The sequence below is a fragment of the Triticum dicoccoides genome, chromosome 7A (genome assembly GCF_002162155.2).
Source record: "Triticum dicoccoides isolate Atlit2015 ecotype Zavitan chromosome 7A, WEW_v2.0, whole genome shotgun sequence".
Classification (NCBI taxonomy): Eukaryota; Viridiplantae; Streptophyta; class Magnoliopsida; order Poales; family Poaceae; genus Triticum; species Triticum dicoccoides.
In genome coordinates this window covers 500317679-500330864 of record NC_041392.1, presented here as the reverse complement: position 1 = coordinate 500330864, position 13186 = coordinate 500317679, and positions in this window count along the sequence as shown.

Sequence of the window (13186 nt, the reverse complement as noted above, 5' to 3'; positions counted from 1 at the left end):
TCTACGGTGCATGAACAACAAGCACCCAACTTGCATTCTAACAGGTGAGTTCAAAAAAAAACTCCTCAAGTTTCATCATCTTTTCAGTCTATGGGTCTCTGTTGATTGGGCACATTTGTTTTTTCTGAAAATATGTAAAGAATGCAGTTCAACCACTGTTAGCACAGAAGTCCAACTAGCAATACAAGAAAGCAAAATTATCTGTCACATGTTTAGAAAAAAAGTAGTTATGAATGTGAAGTTCAAGTACATGAATCATAGAAGTTCAAGGACGAAGCCGTTAGATAAAAATACGTAGCATGTTCAGAAAAACATAGTTATTTATGTGAAGTTCAATCACTGCTACCACAGAAGTTCAACAACACTGCTGTAAGAAAATTTTTGAGTGTGACACTACTAGTTTGTCCTACTACTAACTGTGAAGTTCAAGCACTGGTACCACAGAAGTTCAGCAACACTGCTGTAAGAAAAAAATGCATGTGACATTCTTAGATAGCCATACTACTAGATGTGAAGTTCAATTACTTGTGCAACATAAGTTCACCATCAGTACAAAAAAGAATCAAGTTTCATTTTTTTAATTCATGCAGACCAGTGCCCATCGATGGCGAAAGCTATACCACAATCATTTCCAAACACCGTCCACAAGCTATGCCGTTGGCACATATTGAAGAAGTACATGGAATACCTCACGTTGCTGTACAAAAAGTATAAAACATTCAAAGAGGAGTTCACAGCTATATTGAACTGGCCGCTGATGCCAACAGAGTTTGAAGATGCCTGGGCTGAACTCGTGCACAAGTACCACCTGGAGAACGACCAGATGATGATGCAGCTCTGGAGTGATAGGAAGATGTGGATTTCAGCATATTACAAGAACATTTTCTGTGCTAGAATGACTTCCAGACAACAAAGCGACAACATGAACCACGTGCTAAAGAAATGGTTTGTCAAGGGGACCCAGAACCTACACAAGTTTGCTAGGCAGGTCAATGCTTGCATACAAACTCGGGTGCAGAAGGAGAACGAGCAAACAATGACCAGCATGGTATGATGACAAGTACAAAACACCACCATCATGTTCTGTTTACCTTCAACATGTGCACTTTGAATTTTAAAAAATGAAACCCATGATTCTGCTTCGACTAATATCTTACTTTTTGACATGTGCAGACCAATCCTGTGACAAAGACAACTTACGGCTATGAGGAAGACATGTCTATCAAGTACACGAGAGCCGTGTACACCGAGATGAGGAATAGGATGAGAAAGGCCACTCTATTTCGCGCAAAGCGTACAACAGAGTCCACTAAGTACCTTGTGTACTACCATAACAAGCCTGGCCATGATGATGAAGAAAGATTTTCCTGGTCAAAGCATGAATTCCAGGTTGTAGCTGACCCAGACAATGAAATATACAAGTGTGAATGCAAGCTCTGGACACACACAGGTGAGCGGGAAAACAAACTCATTAAATAGCTAGACTAGTAGTATCAGAACAAAATTTATGAAACTCATTGCTGGCTCACAAACTATGTATTCTGCATTCATCACAAAATGCAGGCCTGTTCTGCCTTCACATCATGAACATACTGGACTACCTGAAGCCTGACAAATTTCCAAACAAGTATATCCTCAAACGGTACACAAAGACTGCAAAATCACAGCCAACCTTTGATATAAGGGACTACAACACAACCGCATCGGATGGCAGCTCAAGGCTATCGAAGCAAGACATCTTGCTGCGGCTGAATTTGATGGTTAACAAGAAAGCGATGAGATGTGACCAGCAGTATGACAGAGCCTACTATGTTCTCAAGAGGCTCGTGGAAGAGCTTGATGCAATACATTCCGCAAATCGAGCGGATGCTGACGAAAGGATGGCTGAAGAGGACGCTGAAATTGAAGATGACCTTCACTATTATGCAGCTGAAATGCTCAACGCCGCCGCTGAAGCCAACCAATGCAAGCAGGGTGATGGCCAATCAATGGAGCAGCGACAGCAAGAGACGATGAAACTGCCGCTGTATTCTGAAACAAAGGGTAGGAAGAAAATTACTGCAGCAAAGAAAAGTGACAAGAGAGCGCAAATAAAGGCACCACCTGCAGGAAGAGTCGTGGTGCTCGATGAGAATGGAGTGCCACTTGGACACAGGAAATGTAGTGTGTGCAACCAGGTTGCGGGACACAACAAGCTGACCTGTCCAACACTCTTGGAAAGAAACAATGCCGAGGAGATCAAGCAACCCAAATCTCAAAAATAGCAACCCAAAGTTATGGAACAAAAGAAGGGGCCACACCCACAGAAAGAAAGCACCAGACTTTGTAGCATATGCAAGGAGTATGAACCACATAATGCAATAACATGCCCGAAGCGAGCAGATGCTGAAAAGACAAGCAAAAAGCCAGAGAAGAAACAGAAAGCAAAACCCAGAGCCAGCAACAAGAAAGAGGTGGAAGAGGAAGAGGAAGATGAAGACGAAGACACCGTCAAAGAAGAGGAAGACGAAGAGGAAGAGAACGATGAAGAGAAAGAGGAAGAGGATGATGAAGAGGAAGAGGAAGAGGATGATGAAGAGGAAGATGAAGAGGAAGAGGTACATGTCAAGCAAAAACCTATAAAACCAAATCCTAGGAGGAGCGCAAGGCTGATGAACAGTTAGAATAGGTCAATTAACACAATGCAAACTTATGTCATGTTAATGCCCAGAATATTATGTCATCCCCTTTTATTGTTGAACTTTCAAAGAAGTCCTGGTAACATACACTATGAAGTTCACATAGTATTACTGCAGAAGTCCTGGTATGTTATGAGATGAAGTGCTATGCTGATGATGTACTGCATGAAAGAGCAAGCAGTAATAAAATGAAAAACATACACTGTGAAGTTCAAGTAATATTACTGCAGAAGTCCTGGTATGTTATGGGATGAAGTGATGTGCTGGTGATGTATTGCATGAAAGTGCAAGCAAGAACAAACATGAAAAACATATACTGTGAAGTTCAAGTAAGCTTACTGCAGAAGTCCTTGTATATTATGGCAGGAGGTGCTCGTGTTGTATTCCATAAAAGTGCAACCAACAAATAATCATATAGTATTGAAGTTCAGGTCAGCTCATAGAAGAAGTTCTGGTATATAAAATCGATGTAGGAAAAAATATGCTTAAAAAATAAAGTTTCACCGCATAAACTAAGGTTAGCAAGCCTAAGACAACACGTTCAAATGTGAAGTTCTGCTTGGATACGTGCAGAAGTTCATGTACAATGCCAACAAAAGATAAAGAAACGTCAACAATATTTCTGCACAGATTTACATATGAAATACGTTCGCACTTGAAAAAATACAAAAAAACAAATATAAATTCTACGCAAAAACATACATATTGGTTGGGTTGAACATTACCAATACATTACACAACACAAAATATCCTCTCCATATGAAACCAGCAGCCCATCCACATCTCAAAGCAGAAGTTCAAGTCTACGATCATATGTTGGGAGCCCGAAAATAAACAACACAAGAAAAATCAAGCAGTTAAACCAAAACCGAGGCAGAAGTTCAGGTACATCTGTTGGGGCAAAAACATTCAACACATGGATACTGAAAAACGACGTAGTACATTGAAATTCACAAAGCCAAATCATTCTTCACACCAAATGCATTTGTCCACAATATCATAAGTAATAGTGCTGCACCTATAGATACACAAATCACTAAAAACATTCTTACAACCAAATCTTTACGGAATTGTTCCAATCATTGTCAAACCTAAAAATCTGTACGAAATCAAATCTACAGATGAAACTAATGCTTCGAATTCACGGGCCAAAGGACTGGATCTCTTTAGGGAGCTATGAAGGCACGACTTCATTCTTCTCTCTAAAAATCAGAGTGTGCATGAACTCAGCCTTCCAGTCATCTGCAGTAGCCTGCAAACAAAGAAAGGTGAAAATGATGGTTTAGTAACGGATATCTAAAACCACAGCAGGAGCGTCTCAACAAAAACACACAAGAATAATCAAAGGATGATGAGACAAGAACAAAGACAGAACATACTTCCACATCACCAAAATCTTCAACAATCTCATCGCCATCATACGAAGAGCTGAACTTCATGGCAAAGAAACCACAATCATCACTCTTCTGCTTCGGAACATCGATGAAAGTCAGCCTCTTTGCAATTGTCACCCAGTTAGGCTGCTTGCTCGCCTTGTATGCAGCTTTGCCGTACACCTCCTCGAGCAACCCAACAAATCTCTTCATCTGCCGGAAATAACAAAATTAGATGAAGTCAAAAACATGTTAACCAAAATAGTTAAGTTCAGGTACATAAAAAAGCGACACTTGCATAAGATCCACCTAAACAAAATAGCAGAAGTTCAACTTCTAAATGACAGTCAGTTCAAGCAGTATTACCAAAACAGAGACAACAACATATTTTGTCAACACAAGGCATAATAAACTTCGTGTCAAAAAAGAGAATGTGAAAGGAGGTTCAGGCTAAGAAACACTCACGATATTTTGGCAGTCCCCGTGAAAACTCGATCGCGACGTTTGCATATTATCGTAAGAAAGTGAATCAAGGATTTCAATGCTCCCACGATATATATTCAACACATACACACTGTAGTGCGCCATTGTGCCAATTGGCTTGAATAGAATCAAGAAAACCTGCCAAGAATGAAAGGATTGGTGAACACAAACTATAAAAGCATATGTACTGAAGAACCGGCATGAACAAAAACTTCTTGACAAACTCAGCAAAAGGATGCACATGAAATTAAAAAAATCAAGAGTTATGAAAACCTAACTAGCTTTGCGTTAAGAAGGTCTTCTTCCTTGCGAACTAACATTGGGAGGAGACCAGCAGATTTTTTTGCATCAAACTTTGGAACTGTTGCACCGAAGAAATCATACTCCAGGCAGTACTGTGCATTCACAAAAACACAATTAAAACACCTCCCAAATGCTACTACAACAAAACTAAGGGAAAAAGAAGGAGATAGGGGTGCAAAGAACTAAAACCTGTATGAAGTAGGGACTAAGTACAACCCTGTCAGCACTAGTCAATATCTCAGAGGTCTCCGGCTTATCCTTCCACAAATTTATGAGATAATCCATTATGTCTCCTTCCATCTGCTGCCCTTCACCGAAAAGCGTATAAAGGACACGTCCTGTGAGGTCAATCACATTCGCAGGGATGGTAAACATGCAGTAGCTTGTCCTGCAGAATACAAAAGGATGGTAAAAAAATATTAGCAGTTCAGAAACAACAACAAACAAAAGTTCAGACACTATAACTCAAAAGGCAAGAGGAGACATAAAACAGAAGTTCAGATACTAAAACAACGGCAGTTCAGACAATACAACAACAGAAGTTCAGACACTACAACTCCAAGGCAAGGGAGCGACAAATGAGGGTAACTCACTCAGAATGCTTCTCTAGACCGTCTTTACTCAACACATACTGTTTCAACTTCCGGGCCTCGGATAGATGAGGGTAACTGTATTTTTTCAGGGGAGCGACAGGAGAACGCCACTTCAAAGGCAATCTTGATGCTCTCTTGGAGGAAGTTATGTTCCCAGACTCAACTGCCGGTTTCCTCCTAGTGATCACAACATTCTTCCCACCTCTACCAACAATAGTACTAGCAACACATTTAGCATTCTTCGGGTAAGCAATCTTCTCAAAATCATCATCGGACGAAATCACTTCTGCTTCGGCTGCTTCGACTGCATTAGCCTTCCTATAGCAAGGGTTTTTTGGAGTACCACAAATACCACCAGCCTACTTCCCCAACTTGGAAGGAATAAGGGTCTGAGGTCTATCATCTTCTATCGGAGCTATACTCATCGGTTCCTCCCTAGGCTGGTATTCCTGTGACCCGAGGAATGAGTAGTGGTAATCGGTCAGCTCCAACGGTTCCACTGTCAAAGAAAAAAGGAAGAGAAAACATCACCATTAAATACAACTGAAGTTCAGGAACATCACAATGTGCAGTCCAACTAATAAAGATGACATGGTTACTACTCAAGCTGACCTAAAAAAATAGTTGCAGTAAAAAACTAAATGAAGTTCAGGCACAACCAGAGGCACAGTTCAAGATAAACCGATGAACTGTAAATCATTCAACTACAGCTAACAAAACCATAGAAAGGCATCATTTCTGAAGTTCAATTATAAAAGAGAATGCTCATGTCCATTTAAGCAAAACAAAACACACAAGCAAAATTAAAAAAGATAGAAATGAAGTTCATGTACAAAGAAAATGCTCCTCTCCTTCCGAAACCAGCAGCCCAGCCAGACCTCAAGCAGAAGTCCAATTTTAGAGAAAAATATGAAGTTCAGGTAGAATAAAAGATGCAGTGCAGGTAAGCAGTACAAGTTCCAAAATACTTACAGGTGTAGTAGCCAAACAGAGCTTGGAAGTCTGTCTCAAACAGGTTAGAAGAAGCGATTGAGTACAGCCACGTCTTCCTGATATCCCCGATATTCTCATGGGAATAATTTGCAAGAACCCTGTCATGATACGAATGAACATTCGTAAGCATGAAGAATCCGCAGTCGATACTGCCATCAAACAAAGTAAAAGAAATAGTGTTAGGACAGAAAAAGAAAGCCAACGAATTAAACACGTCGCAGCTTAAGTACAACTACAGTTAAACAGATGTGATAAAGAGAAAAAGTCGAACTCATACTTGTTTTGCTGCTGGGGGACATCAATCCAATCCAGAGGGAAATTCTCGATGCTAATAGGACTGAAGGGTGTCTCCCTGTCGTTGCTGGCATCCTTCCAAAGCCTCTTGATGTTGTCGGTCATCTGTCGAAACAGGCGTACCTCACATCATCTTTTGGTCCATAGTAGGAATCGAGAAGCTGGAACCTTGAATTCTTCAGGTCAAGGAATACCGACACCCAATGACCGACACCACCCATGGAAGCAAGAAGCTCAGGCGGGTCAAAAGTAGGGAAAACAACCTGAAGCATCATAAACACACGAATCATTAAAAAATGAGAATTAATATCAGAATGGTACAAAAGAAAAATAAAACAAATATTAACACAGTGGATCACACTGCAAAACTAATACAGAGGCAAAGAACAAGATATTGCATACCGAATCATGTGCATCCATGCTATCTGGACCACTCGCCATGAAGTACTTCCTCACACCGGAATCAAATTGACCTATGAAAATCTTGTCCTAAAATAATGCAGACAACACCAACATATGAAAAAAATACAAAAATGAGACGAACAAGTTTTAACTAAAATGGTAAGGAACAAAACAGAAAAGAAATCACTGTATGGTTGACTTACACAAACCCAATACGGCAGGATGAGTTTATCCGATCCCTGGTACTTCGCACGTAGACAATAGAGTGCACACTCAACCACATTAGATGTAAGCATTCCGCAAGGACCAAAAGATATTGCGACTTCTTGAACAGAAGCTTCACACTCCTTGTTTCGGAACATAATCATTGATCTAAAACAAGCGAATAGAAAGTAAAACAAGTTCAGTAGCAGGAACTCAGGAAGTTCATAACACATGTTAGCACAGAAGTTCAACTATATCACAACAGGCAGTACAGTAAAAAACAGGCCAGAAGTTCAGCGCCAGAGAAGCAAAAAAACAAGAAGTTCAGGTACATAGAGTTGAGAAGTTCAGGTATGAAACCACAGGCAGTTCACAGGGGGTACATGGATGATGTAAATGTTGAGCAGCTGCACTCACCTCTTGGAACGGTCATTCCTAAGCCTAGTTACACTGTAATAAAAGTCATCAACCTTCTTTTGCACGATAGCAAGGTCGCTATCTGCTCACCAAAAAGAAAATAGCAATTAACAGCAACACTCAAAGCACATAGATTCACGACAGTTTCAATTAAGACCAACATTCAAGCATAAACATTCAAAACATAAGCACATCTCAGCTTCTACATCAGAAAAGATAAAACCACAACATCATAGACATCACAACCCATGCATTACAAACCTCCACCCACATAGAAAACAGGTTCACTTAACATTCTTTACAACCCACACGACGAACAACAAAACCAGAAGTTCAACCTAGACCACACAGGCAGTTCACAGGGGATATCATGGACTAAACCAAACAACAAAGAGGGAAGGGGATGGGGAAAGAAGAGAGAAGCATGCTCCTCTCTTCATGGATCCTTGCCTAGACCAGTGGCAACACTGGAATGATCAACCTCCTCTCCATAGCTATCGCTTTCGGTATCTTCATCATCGTCTCCAGCAGACGTTGCAGCATCGTCAGGAAGGACACCAGCAGCAGCTGGAGTAGCTGGAGAATCTAAAACAAGAAAAACTTTTGGTTGTGCCTGTACAGCATTAACATCAACTGATGGCTCTGCTGCAGGAGACTTCTTCGGGCTTGCAGCAGCACTAGCACCAGTTTCAACAGCAAACTCAACATCATCTTTCTCCAAAATGATGTCTCCCGTTGTCTTGCCCTGCTCAGCATTAGAAACCTCGGCGACAATGGACGACTGAGGTTCAGTCAGGACCACCCCGTCGGAGCAGCCGGTGCCTGAGACGGACATGTCTGCAACCTTCTCTGGAGGAACACTAACATCATCATTCTGCTGCTGCAAAAAGAAACAGAAAGTCATTACAAAGAGCTGACTGAACCTCATGCACAGGAGCAGCAAGTCCGTCTCAGGGGCAACAAGACAAATGGACAAGAAAAATGGTACCTCATTTTCACTGCCATGAACCTCATCAACTATTACGCCACTAGCCGGAGCCGGTTCATGCACAGGGGCAGCCTCATGCACAGGAGCAGCTTCATGCCCAGGTAAAACATCCTCCTCAACCCTAGCATCATCAGCAACAGCCTAAAAAATAAAAAAAAATCATTTAGAAAACAAATACCTAATCAGCAGAAGTTCAGATTGCACAATCAGAGAAGGTCAGCTATCACAACTGAGACATAATGGAAGTCCAAATACAGTAAACATAGCAGGTCAGATATCAAACTACTCTAAGATACAAAAGGGAACAAAAAAGGGCCAGTCATCGAAGTCATGGAAGTTCAGGTGCTGTAGCAGTTGAAATTCAGGTTCAATAAAAAGATAAGGTCACCTAGGAACACTAGTGGTAAAAAACAGTTTACGACACATCAAATCAACAACACTCGCCTAGGACCACAAATAGTAATAACTGAAAGCTAACATTGAACATTAGTGCAAAGAAATACCAAAAATCCAACATAAACAAACCTCTCTGGTATGCTCCACGTGGCCTCCTTCACGACCCGAACAAACAGAATCCTGCCTCTGAATCTGTCTCACAACAACACTTGCCTCATCTTCAAAAGGCTTGCAACGAGCATCCTGCATTTCCTTGAACAGCCCAACGCTAGTCCGGAGGTGGGAAGTGCTCTGACGAAGCTCTTCAAGAAATTTAGCTTCAATACATAAGATCTCCTTCGAAGACTCAGCATCAAACCCGTGCCCGGGAGGAAGAATCCCATCAACGCAACTAAGGTCCTCAACAGTCGAAGGAACACGAGCCAACTCCCCACAAACAGTTTCAAGAAGACTGTCAATCCTAACCAGAGAAACATTGGTAGCTTCAAACAAATCCTGGGAAGAAACGCCACCTGCAGCACTCACACGGGTAGAAGAACCTCCTGGATCTACAGGGGGGCACCGGTATTAACATCCCGGGAGAATTCAAATCTTGGGGAACTTCCACTCCCTAGGCCGGCAGAACGAGGCATAGTTAGAACATGACGTTCGATAACCCTAAAGAACACAACCTCAGCCTGTGTCTTCCACTGCATACAAAAACAAAAGTCAACGCGTCAGAAAACAAATGAAGGAACATGGGAACAAAAAATATACAAGACAATACCAGAAGTTCAAGGTAAACTACCCAGGAAAGAATAATGCATAGAAACACTCACAGGCAGTCTCCCAAACACCCAGTTGGCTGGGTCATCATCGCCTTTCATGAGCAAGTCAGCCGCAGCAAGCTCAAGAAGCTTGGCCTGATCCATGAAATTGATGCGAGGGGTCCTCAAGTGTAACGTCCCAAATTTTCAATTTGGAATGTTATACATTAGATCATCATGCATATCATATTTTATTTGCTTTGGGTTTTGATCCTAGAAAATTCTAAGCAACTCAAGGACCCACGGAGAGAGTTGGGGATTTCGTTATTTTCATATTTAAGTTTTCTCAAATTTTGAGAATAGGATCATTTGATTTTATTTATTTTATCATCAATTATTTCTATTACAAAAATATGAGAGACGGAATAAAATGACTTTCCCAAAATATAGAAATATTGAGGATTTAATAAAAAATCAAATAGTTTTATTTCGGAGTTTTTGTTGTTGTTTTTATTTGAATTAGGAAAAATGCGCGTTTTTCAAAATTGCATTTAGGGCCCAAATAAATGTTCACTTTGTCGGGCTTGATTTTAGAAGCCCGGAAAATTTATTTCGGGATTTTTGGAGTCCGTTTAGTATTTCTTTTTATTTTTCTTCCGAGGGAAAAAAACGCAACTGACTACGGGCCGTAACCGGCCAGAACTCTGCCGACCGGGGGGCTTTATAAGCCGCGCCTCAGGCCCGAGCCAGCCCACCAGCAGCCGCCGCCCGAACCCTAACCCTAGCCGCCAACCACTGCCACCGCCGCCAGCCGCCGCCGCCGCCGCCCCGCCGCCAGCCGCCGCCGCCGCGCGTCGCCCGAGGTTCGCCGCACCTCGAATCCGTGCCGTTTTTAAAAAAAAATCTGTTCGTCGTTTTTCTTTTTCGTCGGATTTTTTCGCGGTTATTTTCTGATCGCGATTTCTGATCCGATTTTCGTTTTAGTTTTTCTTTTCGCTCGTTTATCGGAATCAGGCTATTCAAGCGCTTGGAGTTTCGTCTCGAAACCCTCTATCCGAATAATCAACTTAAACAAGTTTTTGCTACTGTAAAATTTGACTTAGGTTCAGATTACTAGAACAAAGTTGTTTTCTTTCGCCGTTTGACTTTCTTTGCTTCGTTCGATTTGATTCCTTTTGCCAACCGGAGTTCTTAGTACCCGGAGTGCGCCGCCTGTTACTTCGAATCATTAGGTTTCACGGATCATCAGCAAGGCAAGTAACACTTTGATCATACCTTTTCTACAACCCAGTTTTTTTGCATTATATCAATCTTCACACATTGCATGATTAGGATCTAATTAAACTGTGGGATGGGAAGTAGATGAGGTAGTACCTATTACCTGTTTATTATCAAACCTTTGGGAGTTACTTCTACGTTTGCTTATTATGCCATGCTATGCTAGTAGACGTGGATTGGGTGAGTGAAATCCATGACAGATGTGAGATTGATAATTAATGGTTTATCTAAGGTGGCAACTTAAATACACATCTAGGTGGATTGAGGCACCTGGGTATTCCAGGACATGCCTGTTTTTTTTGGACCACCACCCAGGCTCAAAGGGATCATGAGATTTTTCAAACTAGAAACTTCCGTGTGCAGCCATAAGCCATTATGGGCTCTGGCATAGTTGATTAAGTCGTGCGAACTTACAGGGTAGACTAGCAGATGTAGGGGAAAGTAGGTGTACCGGTCTATCCATCGTAAGGTGCTAGCGCTTCTGAAAGACTGTGTCTCGGTCATCCGTTTCTCAAACACCATGTAGTGCGAGAAATCCAACGGAGGCGATCGAGTCTTGTGGGGAAAAGTGCGCAAACCTCTGCAGAGTGTAACAAACTAATCATGATTAGCCGTGTCCCCAATTATGGACATCTTGAGTATCTAGTATCTGGATTATCATGTGAATCTCAACATGTTACTCTAAAATTAATGTTGTTGGGTTAATGATGATGCTTAATTGGGATTGAGAATGCTGTCAACCATTCTCAATGTTTAACAACCACCATGATAGTACTTAAATTTATTCCTTTTGAAGTAGGGAAAAATTGGCTTTATGCAAAACTGTAACCATAGAGCTTTCCACCAGCTAAATATGCATATAGTATAGCTGTTGCATTCCATTACTCTCTATGTGTTACCTTGCCAGCATATTCCATGTGCTGACCCGTTTTCGGGCTGCAACGTTAATGTTGCAGACTTTTTAGACGACGATTAAGGAGTTTTTAGGTCGTGGTTCTATACTCAGTGATGCCGTTGGAGTTGATGGACTCACTTATCTTCTAAGCCTTCCGCTGTTATCGTAATTAGATGGCCTTAAGCCATATTTATTGTAATAAGTTCTCTTTTGAGACACTCGATGTAATAAGTGTGTGATTGCTACTCTGCTATAAATCCTCCGAGTACTGTGTGGTGTCAGCATTACTGATCCAGGGATGACACCGGAGCACAGAGATCAGACTGTTTGAGGTCTGGTCGCTACAGAGATGGTATCAGAGCACACACTGACTCTAGGACATGACCACTAAGCTAAAGACCTAGATCACTACTCACTCTCTTCTCTTCTGACCTCTCATCTTTTCTACTCTTTAGGATGGCGGATGCAAGGAACAAGTTCACCCAAACGGATGAAGATACACCCTTTGGACGCCACTTGAAGGAAGTCACTAGATACCTGAACATAGGAGTACCAAGCTTCACAGGAACCTACAACGCCACTTTACCTGAAGAAGAGCACTGGATGATTCAAGTTCAAATCCCAGGAAGGACGTTCATGCCAGTCACTGAGCCCATAGAGTTTTCTTTTGATGCACCAACTTGGAGTCTAGGAAAGAGCATGGAAGCTCACATCGCCATGGGACGCATTGGAGAAGTATACCGCAAGGATCTTAAGGATACTATATACCAGATTTGTGGGCGCCGAGATGAACACTGGGAGATGATTAACACCAGGAAAGATAGATCAATCGCAGCTTTTATCCAAGAGTTAAACCAGCACATTCGACGACAGGAGAATCAGATGTGCGCCGACATGATAGATCTGAAGAAGGCTAAGACTAGAATCAAGGAACTGGAGGAAGAACTCAAGGCTACATGTGAAAATTATGAAGAAGAAATTGAAGTCTTGGTGGATAAGAATGCCGACCTAACTATGAAGCTAGCAATATTTATGGGAGGCCCGACACCAGTAGATGAAGACGAAGAACCCAAGGAGATTAGCCTGGAAGACTACATCATCATCGCCAGCACCGACTCGGAAGCAGATAGTAGCGATGATGAT